The sequence below is a fragment of the Apium graveolens genome, chromosome 8, assembly GCF_009905375.1.
Source record: "Apium graveolens cultivar Ventura chromosome 8, ASM990537v1, whole genome shotgun sequence".
NCBI lineage: Eukaryota > Viridiplantae > Streptophyta > Magnoliopsida > Apiales > Apiaceae > Apium > Apium graveolens.
The window spans coordinates 61630394-61653850 of NC_133654.1; the positions used below are offsets into that span (position 1 = coordinate 61630394).

A 23457-nucleotide genomic window follows, 5' to 3' on the forward strand; every position below is an offset into this window, starting at 1 on the left:
AGGTGGTTTGGTATTTGAGTTTGTTGGCATAGAGGGTTGAGCTTGGTTAATTTGGATTTTTAGGGTTTATTGTTGTTGTGGTTGTGATCCATCTTTATTTTCCTTCATTCTTCTTTCTTCTCCTCTCTTCCGGTCATCTCCCTTCTTCTCATCATGCTTTTTTCCCTTTTCACCAGTTGCTCTTGAGGATTGAATTGGATTTGAGCCAGAAGGAGGTTGATTACTTGGCTTCTGCTCATCATCATCCTTGTCATCCTTTAAATTATAATTTGTAGTAGGTAACATGGTGTCTACATTTTAAAGGTATCTCCCCAAGATTCTGATAATTTCCTCATCTTCAGGCTTCTTGTAGATTTTGGTCTTTAGATCGGTTTCAAGGGTCATAATCAATCTCAAATTGTTCCTTACATAATTCTTAGAAACTGTGAAGTATCTGCATTTTCTGGTTTGTGGACAGATGTAGGAAATCCCCCTGCTTGGATGGAGATAGGCTTCAGGAAAAGCAGCTGTCTGAGCATTTTTGAGTTCCTTTAGCAGTTGAGTGTCCTTTGGAATTACGGTATGCACTTTTTCAATTATCACATCCAGCTCAGATGCTCTCAGTCTTTGAAGATTGGTGAGAGACACCTGGAGACATTTGTCCAATCCATAGTCATTCACATTAGCTATGATTCTATTTTCCAGATAGTTATCAACATTGACAATCACCACTCTCACAAAGTTGATATTGTTGGCCAAGGCTTTCTTGTATATGACATAGTTGTTGTAGAGAGACTCCCTTAAAACTAACAGAAGTTCATTAAATTCCTGATCTTTACAAGGTTCTTCTACAGCTTTGTGGAGTCTCTCTTGTCCAACATCCTTTGAGAATTGAGCTTAAGAAGAGCCCGTGGTTGATTTGCCAGCATTCTTGGATTGTTGAATCCTAGCTTCTATCTCCCCTTAGTCTTGGAAACAGGCATGAGCAGGGGAGTTGGCAATTCTGGCCTCAGAGACTCAGGAAGTGTAGGCACTGGGATATTGTGTTTGCCCATGATGGCTCCCAAAGCAACAAAATTTTGTATTTTTAAGTGCTTGTGGGAGTCCACCAATGCTTGAATGTCTGCCTATTGACTCTGCACCAGTGTAGTGAGAGGATGCACTTGAGCTGTGAGTTGATCATTAGAGGTTTACAGAGTGGAGACTTGACCTTGGAGAGCTTGAATCTGTAGGTTTGTTGATGTAGATGCATGTTGAGATATGGAAGTAGATGTAGAGGTAGATGGTCCAAATGCAGCTTGCACATACTTTTGAATTTCATCAATGACCAAAGGGGAAGGAGTGTATCTTGCAGTGTGCATTTGATCCAACTTCCACCTTGTGTCATTATAATTTATTATGTGATCTTGAACTACCTTGTGCAGAGCTACAAAAGATTCCTTCAGTTGTGTCACACTCTTGTCCACCCCACTAAGATCATACCTTGATATTTGTTCTGAAAAGGTTTTGAATTATTTCTTGATCTCCACCTGTGAGGGGATTATCCCATCTATCTTTCATCTCACCATTCCCATGATCTTGTCTTGATGGCCAGTTAATGTGATAGTGAGGGCCTTCCCAAAATTATGAAAGGCTTTGATTTGAGCTTTGGTCACCTCATTTACTGTATCATAGACTTCCTGTGGAGACAGGAATCTGACATTACTTCCCAGAATGGTGAGATACTCTTCTATAAACTGTGCCAAGAGTGTGTCCATTTCAATCTTGAATTTCTTATCCAACCAGGCATCACAGTTTGCATCTCTACCAGCTTCATCAACTATTTTGGCCTGTTGGTCCTCCACATCTATTTGATAAGACAACATTATAGCATGATAATCCTGATTAGACATATCTGATATGAGGAGTTGTTGAGAGATCTGTGCAAGTCCTGCTAGCTGATCAACCCTGGAATCTTCAAGAGTAGGTTGAGTTGTAGCTTCTTGTAGCCAGCTAGAGACTAGATGAGTTTGAGAAGTGGAAGGTTGTTGAGTAGGATCAGAACTACCTATGATAAGAGTCACAGTTTGACTCACAGATTTCTCTATGTTTATGACAAGTTGTTGTTCTCCACTTGTGGTGGGAACCTCCAATTGAATTGGAAGAGATTTGACTGGGTTACTGTCATGTGCACTAATCTCAAACCCTTGTGTGTCTTGCACCACACTGTCACTTAAATGTGCTATACTTGCCTCTCCCATAACAGAGTCATTGGCAATTGTACTCCTAGCATCAATTGCTAATGCAATTTCTGTTAGAGTTTTGAGGGGAGTTGTTCCTTGAACAGGAACCTCCAATTGAACTGGAAAGGATTTAGATAGCTCCCCCTCAGGAGTATTACCCTCAAACCTAACAGTCCGTGAAGACTGATTTGCACATGAAGGTGCATTTGTGTCTGTCACATGGTCTTTAGTGAAAACTAATGAAATCCATGTGTTTGTGTTGGTGTCATCAAGGCCTACCCCAACATGTAGCCTCTCACCAACTAATTGTGGTTACTGAGTGGTGAGCAAGGTTTCTTGAACCAAGTCACTTGATAGGGGCAACACTTGAGGATTTGATTCAAGTATTTCAGTATAGGAAAAAGAAATATTAGATATAAGAGTTTGAAGCTTAGGACTGAGTGTTGGCAGCTCCCCCTGAATGGATGAGGGAGCTTCAAGAGATGTGCTCTCCTTGTGTGTGCCATTCTTGTTTCTCCTTCCATACACTTGTATTTGATCAAGTGATGGTTGTGCAGACTCCTTACATGGTGCATTTTGGAGAATTCTCTTTTCAATAGAGACACCCTATTGAGAGGATGCCCTAGATTCTGTTCAAGTCCCTTGTTTACAACTACATCCCTTTGAGAGGATGCAGAGGTTTCTTGAGTGATCAACTCAATTTGCTTAGCCTTCTTTGGTTTTCTGACCAAGGGTGACTCAGTTGGTGTTTGTTCCTCACCACTCTCATTTAGTACAGTAAGGGTTATCTCCTTTCTCTTCTTTTTACTCACTTCACCCTTTTGAGAGGATGAAGTGGTTGGTTTCCTAGCTGCTATTGGCTTTGATGAAGTAGGCTCAACTTGGGAAGGTTCCTGTGGGTGTTCCTGTGTTTGTACTTCCAAAGGCTCGGGAACCATTGTTGCACTAGGTTGAAGTGCATTAGGCTTCATGTCAGGCATTGGATAAGGGTAGGTCGTAAAACTTTCAATCATGAAAGGTGTTAACTTAAGACCCACTGGTACCTTATTCTTAGTAATAAGTGATCCAAATAAGATTTTGGATATTTGTTTACAGTTGCCTAGTAATGACCTATTTACACCTGCAAGCATATGTATGTCATTTTCTTTATGATTTAAAGCAGACATAATGAATCTAGGAAGGGAAATTTCTTTACCTCTTGAAGTGAATGGCATGATGAGCCTGATGCTTAGTTCCTCCAGAATGTAGTGTCCTACATTAATCTGTTTGTTGTGAGCCATTGAGTAGACCAGCTTCTGAACAACACTAGAAATGTTGTCAAATCCTGATTTTCTGCATGTGAAAGCTCTTATCACAGAATCAAATAGAAAGGACCACTCCCTTCTCAAATTTTTCTTATTCAAGCTGGCCAAGTTGATTTTCTCAGAGTAGTTGATAAAATCCAGGAAATCATACAGCTCCTCCTGAGTTGGAATCTCCACTAGCTTGTTTGTTAGAATGTTCAAGGCCAGGTTAATGTCAGCTTCAATTATCTCCACCTGTTGTCCTTTGATTTGAAAATTAACCACTAGGCTTGAAGTTTGATCTTCATGCACAACTGTCCTAGCTACAGCTGTGTTCTAGAAATCACCCACTACATCCAGATAGAGAACTGGGTTAATTGTAAGAGCTCCAACAAAGTAAGTCTCAGACAAGAACTTGACAAAGCTCTTGAAAGTTTCAGGTGCTTGGTTTGCATATAAGAATGTAAGGAAGTTGGTCTCCTTTGGAATGAATGATACAGTATTGTTTGCTGCCATTAATATGAGTGTGTAGATTAATGGTAAAAGAAATTAGAAAGAAAGGATTTGAAACGAGAGAGAAATCGGTTTGAAATTGAAAAAGCTAGGTCACCTAGAGTACTCGAAGGCGTAAGTATATGTATTTCGAGATGTCTGGGTATTTATAGTAAAAGTAAATGACTTATCGAGAACTCAAAAATAGACGTTTAGAATTTGTCTATCAAGAAGTCATTTTATAAAGTGAAAAGCATATCGATAAGTCATTTTGATTTATTCTTGTAGAGAACTAAAAGTAAGCTTATCAAAATGTCAAATAAATACCCAGTTTGTCCAAAATGGACTTGAAAGAATATCTTCAATATATTATTTATTTTGGTATTTGTACGATTAAACATAAAATTAAGAACACGTAGATCCTCTCCATTAGGACATGGATTTAATTGATCCAAATCAAAGTCAAAAAGCCAAACTAGCGGAATCATTTTTGTCAAAGAGATATTCTAGTTTTGCAAATATCAAAATTATATCTATATGGAATATATCTTTAAGACAATATGATTAAAGAAGAAACATTAAGATATGTTATTTCTTAGATCTATGTTGCAACAGGAATATGGCAACATGCTCGAATAAGGAATATATCAGAAATATTCTTAGAGGTCTCGTGCTATATCAAAAATATTTTACTCTTCGCTCCAAAATATATCTCTACATATATCAAAAGAATTTTAATTCAAAGAGTATTAATAATATTCATGATTGGAATATTAATATCAACTACTGCAACTCATTTCTGTATACCTACAGTAATTTTCTCCTGTTTCGTAAAATCAGCATTTCTCGGAGAAAATTATTCAAAATACTCAAACAAATTTCTTATCATTCAAATATATTTTATATATTAGGAAATATATTTTAAGTATTTATTCAGATAAAAAATTTGGTCAAAAGATCCATCTCCTTTATTTCAAGACCAATGATATTTTTACTCGGAAGAAAAGGTTGACATAACAGTTTTATTTTAGATAAAACACTTCCACATTCTAGAATGACTTGAATTTGGTATGGGTCATTTAAATGTTATTTTCTAAGTATGGTAAAAATTTCATAATATTCAGAAAATTTTTGTCCGGGCACAAAAATTGAGGCAGTTGGCCCCACAGTTGACCACATTTGACCTAGATACCATTGACCAAGATTGACCAAAGCTTTCAGGACATCATTTTATATTATTAAGTAATTATCATATTTTTTATGGTATTTATTTAAGAGTTTTTAAGGTGGTCATAATTAATGGTGTTTAATCATTAATTAAGTGATTAAACAATGATTAAAAGAAAAGAAAAATATATATTTATTTATTCAAATATATCAACTGAGTTTTTGAACCCATAAAGTTGTTTGTCTCATATGGCAAGTTGCAAAGAAACACACTTTATTTTCCATGTCATCAATCCAAGTGACATACATCATCCACCATCCATTTTCCTCAAATCTCCACCATTCAATCCACCCAACTTCTCCTATAAATAAACCCCCACCCCAACCCATTTTTTTCAATCTAAAGAGCCACAAAGTTTCTGGGATTTTTTTAAGAAGTGCTTCTCTTCATCTCTTTCAAATTCTATACACACACTTCTTCTCAAAAACCTTCTCTCTCTTCAATATACTTACACATATACAAGGTTTTTAAAACTCAAGCTTAGCTTCACCGAACCAAGCTTTATCCCACCAAATAAGCTCATCCACACCACTTCCCGGCTTCCCTAAGGGCTACCCAAGTTCAACCAAAGTGCCAAAATCCGGCCGAACCTCCGGCGAATTTTTCCGGTGAACTTTTCCGACCGTTCTTCAAAAGTAATAACTTTTAGCTTCTTATTTGAGTTCTTTTTACTTAAGATTTATACTTAATTTATCTACTTCATATTAAGCTCTAATACAAGATCTCTTATAAATAAAGTTCTCAAGAGAACTAATATTCGAACTCGAAATTCGAATAAGTACTTGATCTTCACATAAATCATCTCAAGAAGAAGATCTATAAACACAAGTACTTCATCTCCTAAAGGGAGATTATATTTGACACAAGTTCATGAGTTAGCCAAAAAATTTTATTATTGGATCTTGGCTAACAATTATTCGTGCACATAAAATATTACGAAGTAAAGTTTTAATCCCTTCTGACATCTTTAGTGTTCCGGGGGATTATAACTCGATCTATAAACACTTCGTAATTTGTCAAATATTAAAATGGATTAAGTTTACGAGTTAGCCAATTACTTACACTTCATTTAATTGGATCTTGGCTAACACATTTCGTGCACATAAATTATTACGAAGCATAGTTTTAATCCCTTCTAACATCTTTAGTGTTCTGGGGGATTATAACTCGATCTATAAACACTTCATAATCATCCGTTAAAATTATGGACGAATCAAATCCACGAGTTAGCCAATTAATTTCACGCTATTTAATTGGATTGTGGATAATACATATCGTGTATATAAACAATTACGAGTCATATCGTATAAGCCTCTTCTAACATCTTCAGTGTTCCGTGAGGTTATACTACGATATCTATAAAATACTCGTAATTATGCGTCCAAACTTCGAAAGCACAATCTTAAGCCAATTACTTGCACTTAACTTCTTTGGATCTTGGCTAAGACTCATAAATCTTATAAACTGTGCTTGAAGTTAAAAGAGTATACTTTGACCTAATAATCGTCAATATACAAGTATACCTTAAAATCTTAAGTTGATATACTTAAAGGGAAATTACAACTCCGAGGTTGTAATTAAAGTATTCTTCGATCTATAAATACATAATCGAAAGAAGAAAAATAATAAAGAAGTCATAAGCCATAAGTGCTTAATATAAAAAGACTTCTCATATTACTCCACCTATCTATTCAATTTATAAAGGAGTAATCATAAAAATACTCGGACTACCATTTATTATATTAAGTCAAGTATTCTTATTTAGTTTTAATATTCTTATTTGAATATTATACTATTTGTGGGCTAGTACAGTAACATACTAGTTCAAACCATCTTTTCTATACTTGGTTTATTTCGTGGATTGTCTTATTAGTTTTATAGTGAGGTGAAGTGACATGAGGTGATTCTCGTTCTAAGACCCAAGTCCTAGACTAACTAACGGGGAGTTTGTAGTCTTCACACCGTGAGGAAGAAGAAAGACCCAAGACCGGATCACTAAGATCCAAGACTAACAAAAGCTAAGGAAGCCAAGTTCACACAAAGGTTCTACAAAAACTCTGAAGAAATAACAGGGAGTTATTGTCTAAGATAAGTTGTGTAGGTATTACATTTATTTTGAGGTGGTGACCCTTGTGTTACGCACCAAGATAAATACTTGTAAGGGTGTAAAGGCTTCTCCGCCTATTAAAGGAGCGAGTTTATTATAAGGTAAAATCCCGAGTCCGGGAGAGGAGCTCGGGGACTGGAGTAGAGGTGAGAGAATCTATTAAAGGTTGCGCCATCGCGAACCAGGATAAAATCACCGTGTGGTATTTTCTTTCTTGCACTTTATCTTTCCGCACATATAAACTGCATAACCGCTCTGTAAAGTTTTAAAAAGGGATAAATTATATTAAAATGCCATAACAATTTTTAAATTGGTAATTAAGCTATTCAACCCCCCCTTCTAGCTTAAAATAATCCTCTTATGGGACCTTAAATGACTGAGTTGATTCCAATTTTTATTTAAATAAATCAAAATAAAGTTAGAATAATTATGCCAAAAGTATTTTACCAAAATAATTTATTGAATTAAATTATTTCAGTTCTGAGTTATTTATAAGTCTAAAATTATACTTGTAGAGAACTCTGTAAGTTAACACTTATAGAGAACTCTACAATGACTTATCGATAGGTCATAATAAAGCTTATCGAGAAGTCAGGAAATTGACTTATCGAGGACTCACTCGAGAAGTCTTAAAATGACTTATCGATAAGCCAGTTAGACTTATCGAGAACTCAGTTCTCAATCTATTTTTAATTACTTTGATTCTTCCTTGCTGATTTTACATATTGAAAATGTAAACAACATCCAGACAGTTTACTTAGAATTTGAAAAATTCAAAGCTGATTTTTTTTAAAAAAAATTTAAAAAATAAATATGCAGAGATTTCTGAAATATTTATAATTCATATTCCAGTTAATTTCTAATTATAATCAAACTAATTTTGATTTACTAGAAATTTAATCTGTTGCAACACATTAGCTGAGTTCTTGCCTTAGGATGAAGAATTTAGCATTCCAATTTCACCTACAAGTCTAGTGAAACTTACTTCATCGAAAGGTTTAGTAAAAATGTCAGCTATTTATTTTTCTGTTGGAACAAAAATGAGCTCAATGGTACCATTTGCAGCATGTTCTCTATTAAAATGGTACCTTACATCAATGTGCTTTGTTCTAGAATGATTAACTGGATTACCCACAATAGATATAGCACTAACATTGTTACACATAATTGGAATTTTGTGTAACACTAGGCCATAGTCCATTAGTTGATTTCTAATCCAAAGCACTTGAGCACACCAACTTCCAGCAGCTACGTATTCAGCTTCAGCTGTGGAAGTTGACACATATTGTTGTTTCTTGCTATACCAGAATACAAGTCTTTATCCAAGAAACTGACAACTTCCACTAGTACTCTTTCTGTCAACCCTGCATCTAGCAAAATTTGCATCTGTATATCCAACAGCTTCAAAACCAGTTCCCTTGGGATACCATAATCCCAAGTTTGGAGTCCCCTTCAAGTATCTGAAAATCCTCTTCACATCCATCAAATGTGATTCTTTTGGATTGGATTGAATTCTTGCACACAGACATGTAGCAAACTGTTAGTGTATACTGAAAATATTTATTTGAAGTATGTACATTTATTTCTGGCCAGTTTATTTGAGAATCATTTGAATGTTTACATGTTGTCTAATATTATATATTGTGAACAATCTAGTATCAAATGGGATACAAAATATTAGATTCTTAAAAACGGTTATATAATAAATATAATAAGATTCACAGCACAGGTGGTGTTGGACAATCCACTGGTATGACTGTAGTATTATTTAGATTAGTTTATATTGACTAATAAATAATACTAGTATACTTTGTGTATATTGAACATGATCAAATTTAGAATTGTTCCCTTAATACTGATTAAGAAGGAGAACTAAGATTCTATGTTATTATTAATGCTTAGGTTCTTAATCCGGAAATAGTAATTGACACGTGTATATTATTTACATGCTTTGATTTATATATGAAATAATTCTTTTGAATTATATCATTATATTTTGGGTGATGGAATTATATACATGGTGGATATTATTTATTGAAGGAATCCATGTCCTGATAATATTCGGGTTAATGATGTCCCCTTGAAAGCTCAAAAAGATTTAATTATGTGAAACCCTGCAGGTGGAATTTATTCTGGCATAATTAAATAAAGGTTGAGTGGATGTTCAAGGATAAAAGATATTAATTAAATAAATTATCAGTAATTTATTTAATTAATGGATATATGATATTTTAAATATGGGGAATTTAATAAGCAAATAATATTGGAACCGAATTAATTAAATTACGGTATTAGGAAAGGTAGTGCAAATATTAATTCTTTAGTGGATTGAATTAATATTTAATTACATTGGGCTAGGCTCAAGATGTAGTTAGAAGGCCCAACCTAATTATCCATGGTCCCTATTGTAGCCTATATATATTCTTATTCTCTTCTTGCTTGGAATTGTGTGAAAACATATTGTAGCCACCAAGGAGCAAGAAGAGAGGATAACTTGAGAAGACGGAGGCCACACTTCGCTCAAGGGAATTTGGGAATACAATAGAAGAGCGTGGAATCAACCATTAACAAGGTAATCCTATTTTCGTAATATTTATCGTAAAACGTAGTAACACCCTAAGTCCGTGGTTCCCAACAATTGGTATCAGAGCCTGGTAATTAGTTCTACGTTTTATGATATAATGTCCATGTCGTAATTATATATGCGTGTATATAGTGTTTCGCTTGTATTGGTTTTGATGCAGGTTGTTAATCCACTATTATGGCCATGTATATTTTAATTATGTGTTTGGATCCCACGTGGTTTAATCGTGGTTAATTTTTATTTTGGTTTCCATGTGGTTTAATCGTGGTTGTAGTTTACACGAGGGTTGATCGTGTTAGAATAGATTTTACAAAATTAGTTTTGTATTAGATCTATTTTTTTTGTAATTGTTCCGGGTATTTTGTAATAGTTATGTGCGATCGGAAATCAATTCCGGTATTTTTTGTTCCGCTGTGCGATTACAAGGGGCTGCTGTTGATATTTGGATCGAACAAAATCAAAACAAAACTCACAGAAAAGCAACAGGCGCGCGCGCTGCGGCCGCTGCGGCAGCTGGGACTACTGGGGCTGCTGGGGCTGCTGCGGCAGCTGGGACTGTTTGGGCTGCTTGGGCTGCTGGGGCTGCTGTGGCAGCTGGGACTGCGGGGGCTGCTGGGGCTGCTGGGGGCGTCGGGGCGCGCTTGGGGCAAATTTTTTTTTGAGAGCTGGTTTTTTTTTCAAGGGCCATAATAGTGGAAAATTTATTTTAATTTTTTCCATTAAATTTTAATTATTGCTTTAATTTATTGATTATGTGTGTCGTTAATTATGTATGTAATTCTTTTAAAATTGCATGTTTAACTTAATTAGTACGACATGGACATAAAATTTATTTATTGCTTTAATTAAATGTTATATGTTGCTAAAATTATGTGTGTATTTTGAATGCATGGTTAGACATAATTATAACAACATAGGGCCCCATTTAATTTTAAAATTCCTCAATATTAATAAAAAAAATTCTAAGTGGGAGAGGGAATTAATATGAAATTGAATCTCATGGTCTCCATTATTGGTTGTAGGTAATTTAACATAAAGGCGAATATAAATTATATATACGTCACCCATCGTGGCATGTAATTTGTGGTGTCTAGAATGTTATAGAAATTACTAGAACAAACTTCTTAAATTAATAAATTTTGAAAGGAATAAATACGGATTTTCTTTATTTCTGATTTGGGGCGATTTTGTCAAAAACGGGTTCATCGAACTTGTAAGGCTGTGGATTTTAAGCGAGACCGATGTGACTCCTCCACTACCTGAAAATCAAACCATTGATGAATATTGAATTGAAGTATTCTATTCAAGGCAAAATTACGAATATTGGAAGGTATACACGCCACCCATCGTGGCGTACCAAGTTCCATAGATTTCAAATAATTTAAGATTTGATGATGGTATACACTTAGCTATGAAAAATAATATAGTCCACCCCAACGTGGCATATTGTTTAGTAATAGGACCGAAGTAACATTTAAATAAAATTAGGTGGTATACATGTCACACATCGTGGCGTACCAGAAGCTTATGGTGTTTAGATGTTAGTGCATTAAATTTTAATAATTTAGATCTTAATAAATAATGCACCCTTATTTATGTGATGTTTTTATGCATGATTCTCAGGATAAAATGGGCTTTAATCCACTATTCACCATACTTAAGGATAACAAACTTACCGGACCTAACTATATTGAATGGAAATGAAATTTGGACATTATGTTGACTGCTGAGGAGTACAAGTTTTGCACTTATGAACCCAAGCCTGAACAGCCTGCTGCTGATGCTCCTGAAGATGAGAAAGAGTATTATAAACGGTGGATTAAGGCTGATGAGATGTCGCGATGTTACATTCTGGCAGCAATGTCGGGTATTTTGCAGCATCAGCATCAGTCTATGGCCACTGCTTCGGATATGCTCTTTAATCTCAAGGAACTTTTTGAAGATCAGAATAGGGCTGCTAGGCAAGTAGCCATGAAGGCTTTAATGAACACTCAGATGGCTGAAGGCACACCTGTAAGGGATCATGTTCTCAAGATGATGTCGCATCTGAATGAGATAGAGATCCTTGGTGCTGAACTTGACGGGGAAACCCAGATTGACATTATCTTTATGAGCTTGTCCAAGAGTTTTGAGCAGTTCTGCTTGAATTATAACATGAACAAGAGGCAGTATAGTCTCGCGGAACTGCTGACAGAACTTCAGGCAGCCGAAGGATTATTTCGGCAGAGTGTTCAAGTGAATGTGGCTGAGAAAGGTTCTTCCTCTAAGCCGAAAGGTATTAAGAAGAAGAAAAATGCTCAGACACAGAAAGCTGTGAAGGCAGTGGGAGTTCAGGGTGGTGTGAAAAAGCCTAAGAGAAAGTGCTTCAGATGCAAACAGTCAGGTCACTGGAAACAGGATTGTCCTCTTCCTAAGAAGACAAACAATACTGGTATGTCTCTTTCTCTAGTTACAAAAACATTTATAGCGGCTATATCTACGAGCACTTGGTGTGTAGATACAGGAGCCACTGATCATGTTTGTAATTCTATGCAGGGGTTCCAACTATCCAGAATGCTTAGAGATGGTGAGATATACGTGTTCATGGGAGATGCTACAAAAGTAGCAGTAGTTGCATTAGGAGTTATTCATTTATCTTTTGGTTCTGATAGGATTTTGGTTTTGAACAATTGTCTTTATGTACCTTCTTTTAGAAGGAATTTAATTTCGGTTTCTAAACTTGCTTTGGATGGTTATAATGTTTGTTTGGATCGTGATGTTTCTATTATGATGAATAAACGAATTATATGTTCTGGTACATTGCAAGACAATTTGTATATAATTAATCCTAGTCAACCTGCACTGCAACTGCAATTTAGGGAATTGAACAACACATCTTCTAACTCTACTAAAAGAAAGGAACCTTCTAGTTTGAACCAAACATATCTTTGGCACTTGAGATTAGGTCATATTAACTTGAGGAGGATTCAAAGACTGGTAGTAGACGGGCCTTTAAGCTCATTGGCAGTGGAGTCATTTCCAGTTTGTGAATCCTGCTTGGAAGGTAAAATGACTAATAGGCCTTTCAAGGCAAAAGGGAATAGAGCCAAACAACTGTTAGAATTGGTTCATTCTGATTTATGTGGACCCATGAATATCCAAGCAAGAGGTGGTTATGAATATTTCGTTACTTTCATTGATGATTATTCTAGATATGGGTACGTTTATTTGTTGCACCGTAAGTCTGAGTGCTTTGATAAGTTCAAAGAGTACAAAGCTAAAACGAAGAAGCGACTTAATAAAAGTATCAAGTCACTATGATCAGATCGTGGTTGCGAATACTTGCTTGGAGAATTTAAGGAATATTTATCAGAAAATGGGATAAAATCCCAGTTAACTGCACCAGGCACACCCCAGCAGAACGGTGTAGCAGAGAGAAGGAACCAGACTCTTTTAGAGAGTGTTAGATCGATGATGAGTTATTCGGATTTACCCAAGTCGTTTTGGGGACATGCCTTAGAGACATCAGCTTATCTTCTGAACTTAGTACCTTCTAAGTCGGTTCCTAAAACCCCCTTAAAATTGTGGACCGGGGATAAACCGAGTCTAAGACATATTCGAATATGGGGTTGTCCAGCACATGTGCTGAACAAGAACGCGACTAAGTTAGAATCTCGTACAGAAGTAAGGTTGTTTGTAGGCTACCCCATGGGAACGAAAGGATATTTATTTTATAGTCCGAAGAATCGGGATGTCATTGTTAGCACCAATGCAAGATTCTTAGAGGAGGAATATATAATGAATCACAAACCCATGAGTAGTGTCGTTTTAGAGGAACTAGTGGGAGGGACAAATAATACCCATGAAGCTGTAGTACAAGTAGAACAACCACAACATAATGTACAACATGTCACTAATACCGCACCAGTGCCTCGTCGTAGTGGGAGGGTTGTTCAACAGCCTGATAGATTCATGTTTTTGGGTGAGTCTTCAGACTTGGTCTCTGGTGAACATGATGATGATCCCCGTACATACGAAGAGGCAGCACAAGACAAAGATGTAGATCTTTGGCAAAAGGCGATGGAATCTGAGATAGAATCAATGTATTCTAATCAGGTCTGGGAGCTCGTGGAACCACCCAAAGGTATAAAACCTATTGGATGTAAGTGGATCTACAAGAAAAAGAGGGGATTAGATAAAAAGGTGAAAGCCTGGAAAGCAAGACTTGTTGCGAAAGGGTATACTCAGAAAGAAGGTATCGATTATGAGGAAACCTTTTCACCGGTAGTCATGCTTAAGTCAATCCGTATTCTTTTATCTATAGCAGCTCATCTCGATTATGAGATTTGGCAAATGGATGTCAAGACAACTTTTCTTAATGGAAGTCTTGAAGAAACCATCTATATGCAGCAACCAAAAGGATTCATTAAGGAAGGCCAAGAGCATCTGGTATGTAAGCTTAAGAGGTCTATTTATGGACTTAAACAAGCTTCTAGAGACCGGAATATTCATTTTGATCAGGCAGTCCAATCATATGGATTTGATCAAAGTCCAAGCGAATCGTGCGTGTATAAGAGAAGTGAAGGTAATGTAGTGGTTTTTCTAGTACTATATGTAGATGATATTTTACTCATTGGAAACAATGTTGAGATGTTGTCATCAATAAAGGCATGGTTGTTCAAACAATTTGACATGAAGGACTCAGGTGAAGCGACATACATCCTTGGGATCAAAGTTATAAGGGATCGCAAGAAAAAGATGTTGGCTTTATCTCAAGAGCCCTACATTGATGAAGTATTAGCTCGTTTTAACATGCAGAACTCCAAGAAAGGTTTTCTACCTTTTAAGCATGGAGTTGCTCTATCTAAGAAGCAGTGTCCTTCGACACCTAAGGATATAGAGAGCATGAAAGCAGTTCCTTATGCTTCAGCATGTGGAAGCTTAATGTATGCTATGTTATGTACGAGGCCTGACATCTGCTTTGCTGTAGGCATGGTTAGTAGATATCAGTCAAACCCAGGTCAGGAACATTGGAGCGCAGTAAAAACTATACTCAAGTACCTGAGAAGGACTAAGGAGTATATGTTAATTTACAAGGCCTCAGATCTATTTCCTTTGGGATATACTGATTCAGATTTCCAATCAGATAGGGATAAGAGGAAATCAACCTCGGGATATGTTTTTACTTTGGGAGGTGGAGCCGTTATATGGAGGAGTGTAAAGCAGAAATGCATTGCAGACTCCACCATAGAGGCCGAGTACGTGGCGGCCTCTGAGGCTGCCAAGGAGGCTGTATGGTTCAGGAACTTCCTTTTGGACTTAGATGTGGTACCTAATTTGCCTAGGAGCTTGACGGTGTATTGTGATAACACTGGTGCTGTGGAAAATTCAAAGAAACCGCGAGACCACAAAGCAGCTAAACATATTGAACGTAAGTATCATCTCATACGAGGAATCGTAAAGCGAGGGGATATAGTTGTGGCTCACATATCATCAGAAGACAACCGAACAGATCCTTTCATAAAGAGCTTGCCAACCAAGGTTTTTGACAAGCATGTGGAAGCGATAGGAGTCAGATGGATGGACACATAGATTTTTATGTAATATTGGATTAAATAAACACTGATGTACACATAGAATATTTTGAGTATAAGTGGGAGATTGTTAGTGTATACTGAAAATATTTATTTGAAGTATGTATATTTATTTCTGGCCAGTTTATTTGAGAATCATTTGAATGTTTATATATTGTTTAATATTATATATTGTGAACAATCTAGTATCAAATAGGATACAGAATATTAGATTCTTAAATACGGTTATATAATATAATAAGGTTCATAACACAGGTGGTGTTGGACAATCCACTGGTATGGCTGTAGTATTATTTAGATTAGTTTATATTGACTAATAAATAATACTAGTATACTTTGTGTATATTGAACATGATCAAATTTAGAATTGTTCCCTTAATACTGATTTAAAAGGAGAACTAAGATTCTATGTTATTATTAATGCTTAGGTTCTTAATCCGAAAATAGTAATTGACACGTGTATATTATTTGCATGCTTTGATTTATATATGAAATAATTCTTTTGAATTGTATCATTATATTTTGGGTGATGGAATTATATACATGGTGGATATTATTTATTGAAGGAATCCATGTCCTGATAATATCCGGGTTAATGATGTCCCCTTGAAAGCTCAAAAAGATTTAATTATGTGAAACCCTGCAGGTGGAATTTATTCTGGCATAATTAAATAAAGGTTGAGTGGATGATCAAGGATAAAAGATATTAATTAAATAAATTATCAGTAATTTATTTAATTAATGGACATATGATATTTTAAACATGGGGAATTTAATAAGAAAATAATATTGGAACCGAATTAATTAAATTACGGTATTAGGAAAGGTAGTGCAAATATTAATTCTTTAGTGGATTGAATTAATATTCAATTACATTGGGCTAGGCTCAAGATGTGATTAGAAGGCCCAACCTAATTATCCATGGTCCCTATTGTAGCCTATATATATTCTTATTCTCTTCTTGCTTGGAATTGTGTGAAAACATATTGTAGCCACCAAGGAGCAAGAAGAGAGGATAACTTGAGAAGACGGAGGCCACACTTCGCTCAAGGGAATTTGGGAATACAATAGAAGAGCGTGGAATCAACCATTAACAAGGTAATCCTATTTTCGTAATCTTTATCGTAAAATGTAGTAACACCCTAAGTCCGTGGTTCCCAACACAAACATGATGTCTGGTCTACTTGTAGTTAAGTAAATCAATGATCCAATCATTCATCTGTAGCATGAAATATCTACACTCTTGCCTTTTTTATCTTTATCCAACTTTGTTGTTGTAGACTTAGGTGTAGATGTAGGTGAACAATACCATGCCAAACTTTTTTAATAAATCTTTAACATACTTAGTTTGGCTGATGAAAATTCTATCACTTCTTTGACTAACTTGAAGTACAAGAAAATTACTTAGTTCTCCCATCATACTCATTTCATATTCACTCTGCATAAGCTTAGAGAATTTTTGACAGAGCTTCTCATTAGTAGAACCAAAGATGATATCATCCACATAAATCTGAACTAGGATCATATCACCACCATGCAACTTGTAGAAAAGTGTCTTGCCTATTGTTCCTCTAGTGACTCCATGTTTAAGTAGAAAATCTGTCAGTGTGTCATACCAAGCTCTAGGTGCCTGCTTTAGTCCATATAGAGCCTTCAGTAGCTTGTACACAAAATCTGGAAATTCTGGGTCTTCAAAGCCAGGTGGCTGTTACACATAAACTTCTTCTTTTAACTCACCATTTAGGAAGGCACTCTTGACATCCATTTGACATACTTTGAAATTTGAATGTGCGCAAATGCTAGAAAAATCCTTATTGCTTCAAGTATTAAAACTGGAGCAAAAGTTTCATCATAATCAATACCTTCTTCCTGTGAATATCCTTTTGCAACCAACCTTGCCTTGTTTATGGTAACTATACCATTTTCATCCATCTTGTTCCTAAACACCCCTTTTGTTCCAATTACACTTCTGTTCTTTGGTGCAGGAACTAACTCCTAAACTGTGTTTCTTTCAAACTGATTAAACTCTTCTTGCATGGTAGATATCCAATCAGGATCCATAAGAGCTTCTTCAGTTTTCTTAGGCTCTACTTGAGACACAAAGCATGCATGTAGGCACTCATTAGCAGTTGCACTTCTAGTTCTTACACCAATATTGGGATCACCAATTATTACATTTGGATTGGGACTCCTGCCCCATTTTCTGGTGTGAGTTTATTGACTGGTGCCTTCATCATTTTCTTCATTATTGGTATGACTAGTAGATCCTTCTTCTCTTTCTCCCCCTGAGTTTGTGCTATCAAATTCAGGTGTATGAGATGAGCTTCCATTTTCATGATTTTCCTGTTCAGAGTAGTCTCTTCATTCATCATCTGTTGTGCATTGACTTCAACTTCTTCATCAGAATCACTGTCAATATTGAGATTTTCAAATGCAAGAGCTTCAGCTTCATTATCATCAAGGCATTTCAAGCCTGGACACTTGTCATCATCAAAACTCACATATGTGCTCTCCATGATTTTCTTTTGATCAATTACATAGACCTTGTAGGCAGTTCTCTCCAATAAATATCCCATAAAAATTGCTTCGAAAACCTTTGAGTCAAATTTTTCCACATATTCAGAGTTGTCTTTTAAAATGTAACACTTGCTTCCAAACACATGAAGATGCTTTACAGTAGGTTTTCTCTTAGACATGATTGAGTAAGGTGATTTGCCATGAATCTTGTTAATGAGATATATATTTTGAGTGTAACATGCAGTATTTACAGCTTCTTCCCAAAAACTAGTTGGTAGATTGGCATCTTGCAGCATTGTCCTTGCAACTTCTACTAATATTTTGTTCTTTCTCTCAACTACCCCATTTTTTTGAGGTGTTCTAGCAGCAGAGAATTATTGAATAATGCCTTTGTTTTTACAGAATTCACTCAATGTTATATTTCTGAATTCTATTCCATTATCACTTCTCAATCTCTTCACACAATTTTGATCTTCAGCCTGTTTCTCTGTCTTCTTTATGTGCTCAATTATGATGTGTGGAGTCTCATCTTTAGAATGAATAAATTCTACCCATGTGTATCTTGAGTAGTCATCCACCATCACAACTGCATATTTGTTTCTTGAAATTGATAAACATTTACTGGCCCAAACAAGTCCATGTGAATAAGTTGCAATGTTGCATTATGAAATTCACAGTTTTTAACTTGTGACTTGATCTTTTCATTTTTCCTTTCTGACAGGCTTCACAGACTTCAATTTGAGCCAACTCTAATTTTGGCATGTCTCTCACCCGCTCTTTCTTGACCATATTGTTGATTGCCTTGTAGTTTAGATGTGAGAGTTTCTTATGCCATAACTTGCTTTGCTTTATGGATGCCTTGGTGTAGAAGCAACAAATTCCATCCTCATTTGTTGAGTCCAAATCTGCAACAAACAAGCTTCCTATCCTTGCTCCTTTCAGAGCAACTTCATTGGTTTTCTTGGTGATGAAGATACATTCTTCCTTGTCAAATAGAACTTTAAAACCTTTGTCTGCAAACTGGCTGACACTGAGAAGATTTACTTCAAGACCAACTATCAATGCTACATCATCAATGACAATATTTCTAGAAACAATCTTGCCATATCCCATTATGAATCCTTTATTGTTGTCTCCAAAGGTCACCAAAGGGCCCGCCATCTCCTCAAATTGTGATAGCAGAGCCTTATCACCTGTCATATGCCTGGAGCATCCACTGTTTATGATCCATATGACCTTCATTTTGCCCTGCACACAATGAGTTTAAGTATGTTTAGCAACCCAAGCAGTGTTGGGTACTTTCTTCTTGTTAACTGATTTAGAAGAAGAAGAGTTAGAAGTCTCAGAAAGAATAGCATTCATAGATTTTTGTACATTTTCCCTTGCAGCTGTAGATCCAATACCGACTTCTTTGAGATCTACTCTCAGATTTTGGCAACTTTTCATTACTTTTAAGTTACAGGGAATGCAGTCAAACTTATCACAAAATGAATAGGGATCATTTGCCTTGGCTTCATTATACTTGCAGGCTCCTTCAACTGGCTTGCTAACAACCTTTTTATAAAGGTAAGTTAGGTGATTCACAGAGCCACACTTTTCACATTTCTTCCCTGGAGCATCTGCAACATAAGAAAAATTATTGCTTTTGTTTATCCCAATCTTCCCATTTCTATTCTTCTTCTTCTTCTTTCTTGCATCTTCAGTTTTTATTTCCTTGACAGGTGTCTTGGAATCTTGGTTGACCATGGGCTTCTTTTCAGCTTTGGAAGTTAGAGTTGTTTTTGTATTCTTCTTCTCATTGTCTTCATCAGCAATTTCTTGCTTTATGATCAACTTTTCTTTACTGAATCTACTTCACATGCTTTTAACATAGGTGAACCAACCTTTTTCAGCATGGATGGAACATCTTCATTTTCATTTGCTTTCCTTTTTTCACCTACAGCTTTCTTGTTGTTGTTCAAGGCATCATAATCAAGACCAATAACAATATTTGCACATGGCTTGTTCTTCTCATGGTATTGTCCAACCAACTAAGATGCATTCCTAAAAGATTTCAACTTGGCTTCATTCTTTTCTAGCTTCTCCCTTAACACTACTTCAATCTCATTTGAACACTTGAGCTTGTTCTTTAGATATGCATTTTCTTGTTTCACAGCTTCAAGCTCTACCAGCTACAACTCAGTTTCTTGTTTCTCATTTTCAAGCTTCTCATTTATCTTTGTCAGTATGCTAACTTCTTCATTAGCAGCAACCATATTTGTATGAATGTAAAATATTTCCGTGCTCATCTTTTCAACAGTTTCCTTATATTGACTCACATATAAATCAATGGTGGTAAGAGTTGGTACGTGTGTTTTTGATGAGGATGACTCTCCTTGCTCCAAGGCCATAAATGTATAATTTCCAACTTCCTCATCTTTATCTTTATCAGAATCATCCCAACTATTTCCCTCTGTAATATAGGCTTTGCTTTGTTATTTCTTCAGAAGAGCTTCATACTTTGCTTCCAGCTCAAGATAAGCTTTGTCTTTCTTTGCTTTCTTGGGTTTCCTGCATTCTATAGCAAAATGGCCTAGCTCATCACAGTTATAGCATCTTATCTTTGATCTGTCAACGATTCCAGTTTTGTAGCCATTTTTGCTATCAGATGTGTGCTTCCCCTTTCCTTTCCAGCTGTTGTCTTTGTTGAATGATTGTCATTTTCCATTGAAGAATCTTGGCTTCTTTACTCTTATGTTAGAGAACTTTCTTTCCAGATAGGCCATTGACTGATCTAGCTCATCAAGTTCATCTAGGGTGTAGAACTCATTTTCTTCCAATTCCAGTATGATTTGTTCATGTAAATCATTGTTTCTTTGCTCACTTGTTGAAACACTTGGAGTCTGGAATCTTGGCTCATCATTAGAGATCTGGATTTCATTAACAATAAGAGCATGATAAGTGGAATTTATATCCACTTAGAACACTTCATAAAGGCTCGAATTTGTGATTTGTATTCAAGTTATTTGTGTTTTTGATGTGTTTTTGTAGTATTTTGCATTTCAGGGTATATTTGGAAGAAGGAATAGATTTTACATTATTTCTATGCTAAAAGGGTGTTAGGATGGAGCCTCGGGAGTTAGCACAAAAGAAACCAACAATTGAAGTCAAGGAAACAAGAAAAATCAGAATTTCCAGAAGGTCAGGGCGACCGCGCTAGTCTTGGGAGCGGCCGCGCCCATTTGTCAGAAAGCGAGCGCGCCCGCGCTGGTATGCGGGGCGGCTGTGCTGGGTCGGGATTGCAGAATCCTGATTGCAATATAATAATGATTTTTCAGACTCCATATCGTATTGGGTTTATATATAAAGCCTTTTGAAGACGTTTTTGATAACGACGAGAAGAAGGAGAGAGCAATAAGAAGACCTAATAGCACAATACAACGAAGGAGAAGAAGATCTTTTTTTTACTTGTGATTTTTTGCTTAAGTTGTAACGGTGGATACTTGTTTTCTTATTCGTTTGAACCTTACACTCTTGTTAACGTACTTTTCATTATTATTCAATTTATAAAGATCTAGTTTTTATACCATGCTTTTATTGGAACCCATGGTGACGATGAGTTCAGTTATGAACTAATTGTTATCGTGGGGTTCTAACGGATCTACTTATGGATTTCTATAGTTAATTTTTTTCAATATCTTGGTGTGTGGTGATTGATTGATATCCTAATATTGGTTGTGCTTATTCGTCTTATGTGCATAGCTAACATATAAGATAGCGTGTTGATCTCTATTGAAGCGAAAGTGAATATAGAGGTTTAGAACTTGCCATGCTAGCATAGGTTCATGTATAATTGTTATGCATGATTCGTAGGTAAGTTTAACCATCTTACTTGCCCTATATAATCACGATAGATAACTTGCGCATTAAATCGTTATGTTTTCAAATTCTATAGACATATAGGGTCTAAGCATAATTAGTGTCTACTTAGATTCCATCTCTTTTGTGGATGTCTAGTAGTAGGGTATTCGTGCAACGAAAGTTGGCGTTTACTAGTTCCATGTTATCTGATTAGTTGTCATCACTATTGCATTATAAGGTTAAGAATAATGACTTTAAATGAAGTATTTAATCAAGTTAGAATCCCATGTTTGTCTCATATAGTTAATTTAATCACTTTTATTCTTAGTTAATTACATGTTAATTTAATTTTAGTTATAAACATCTCAACTTGTAATTATCTTAGCATTGAGCGATAGTCATACCATTGTTGCATAGGTGCATAATCTTAAGTTAACTAAAAAGAGTTTGGTGGGTACGAATCTGATTTATATCTTATACTACTTGCGAACGCATATACTTGCGTGTAATTTTAGCACGTGTTTTCGCCCTAACAAGTTTTTGGCACATCTGTCGGGGACTCGGTGTTTATTTTAGTTTATGTGCTTGACATCAATGGTTGTTAAAGTTCACTGACTCAGATATCTTACTTACAAGGGTACTTGTTGTGTTTCAGGTACTCTAGAGAGCGTGTATGCGAATGCGTTCTCAATCTCATGAGGAAAAAGAAGTACTTGAAGAACAAGTCTTTGTTGAGGAAAAAGTTGAAGAAGAAGTTTTTATTACAATGGAAGAACTAGCAGCGTATCCGAAGGCTTTGATGGATTTTTCTCAATCGAAGATTAATGACATTCAATCTAGCATTGTCAGACCAGCCATCGCGGCTAATACTTTTGAAATAAAATCTAGCATGATTCTGATGGTGTAGAATTTAGTCCAATTTAGGGGTTCTCCAACGGAAGATCCCAACATGCACATTAGAGATTTCATCGAGATCTGCGACACTTTCAAATTCAACAATGTTTCTGAAGATGCTGTTAAGCTGAGGATTTTCCCATTCTCTCTGAGGGATAAAGCTAAGTGCTGGTTGCATTCTCTACCGGCAGGTTTTATCACTACTTGGGAAGATCTTGCTCAGAAGTTTCTTACTAAATTCTTCCCTATGGCAAAGACAGTTGCAATCAGGAACACTCTTACTCAATTTGCGCAATAATTGGGAGAATCTTCATGTAAAGTTTGGGAGCGTTATAAGGAGATGCTTAGGAAGTGTCCTCATCATGGGATGCCTGACTGGATGATTATCAACTGCTTTTATAATGGTTTGGGAGCACAGTCTAGACCCATGCTCGATGCAGCATCAGGTGGAGCCTTATGGGCTAAGAGCTACGATAAAGCTTATGAGTTGATTGAACTGATGGCTGCTAATAAATACCAGAACCCAACTCAGAGACTACCTCAAGGCAAGGTAGCAGGAATTCTAGAGGTGGATACAACTACTTCTATAGCTGCTCATCTTATGGCTTTAACGATGAAGGTGGATTCTTTGGCTAATTATGGAGTTAATCAGATCACAAGTGTTTGTGACCTTTGTGCATGTGCGCATGAAACTGAGCAGTGTACTATTTCTAGTGAATCAGCTCAGTTTGTAAGCAA

At 36.1% G+C, this 23457-nt stretch overlaps 1 non-coding gene across 1 annotated transcript; it reads right to left on the bottom strand.

Moving 5' to 3' along the window:
- Nucleotides 1–22981: 22981 nt before the first annotated feature.
- LOC141681591 (small nucleolar RNA R71) lies at nucleotides 22982–23088 on the bottom strand. The gene has a single exon (XR_012559019.1). It is a non-coding gene; the product is annotated as a small nucleolar RNA R71 (small nucleolar RNA).
- Nucleotides 23089–23457: the final 369 nt, after the last annotated feature.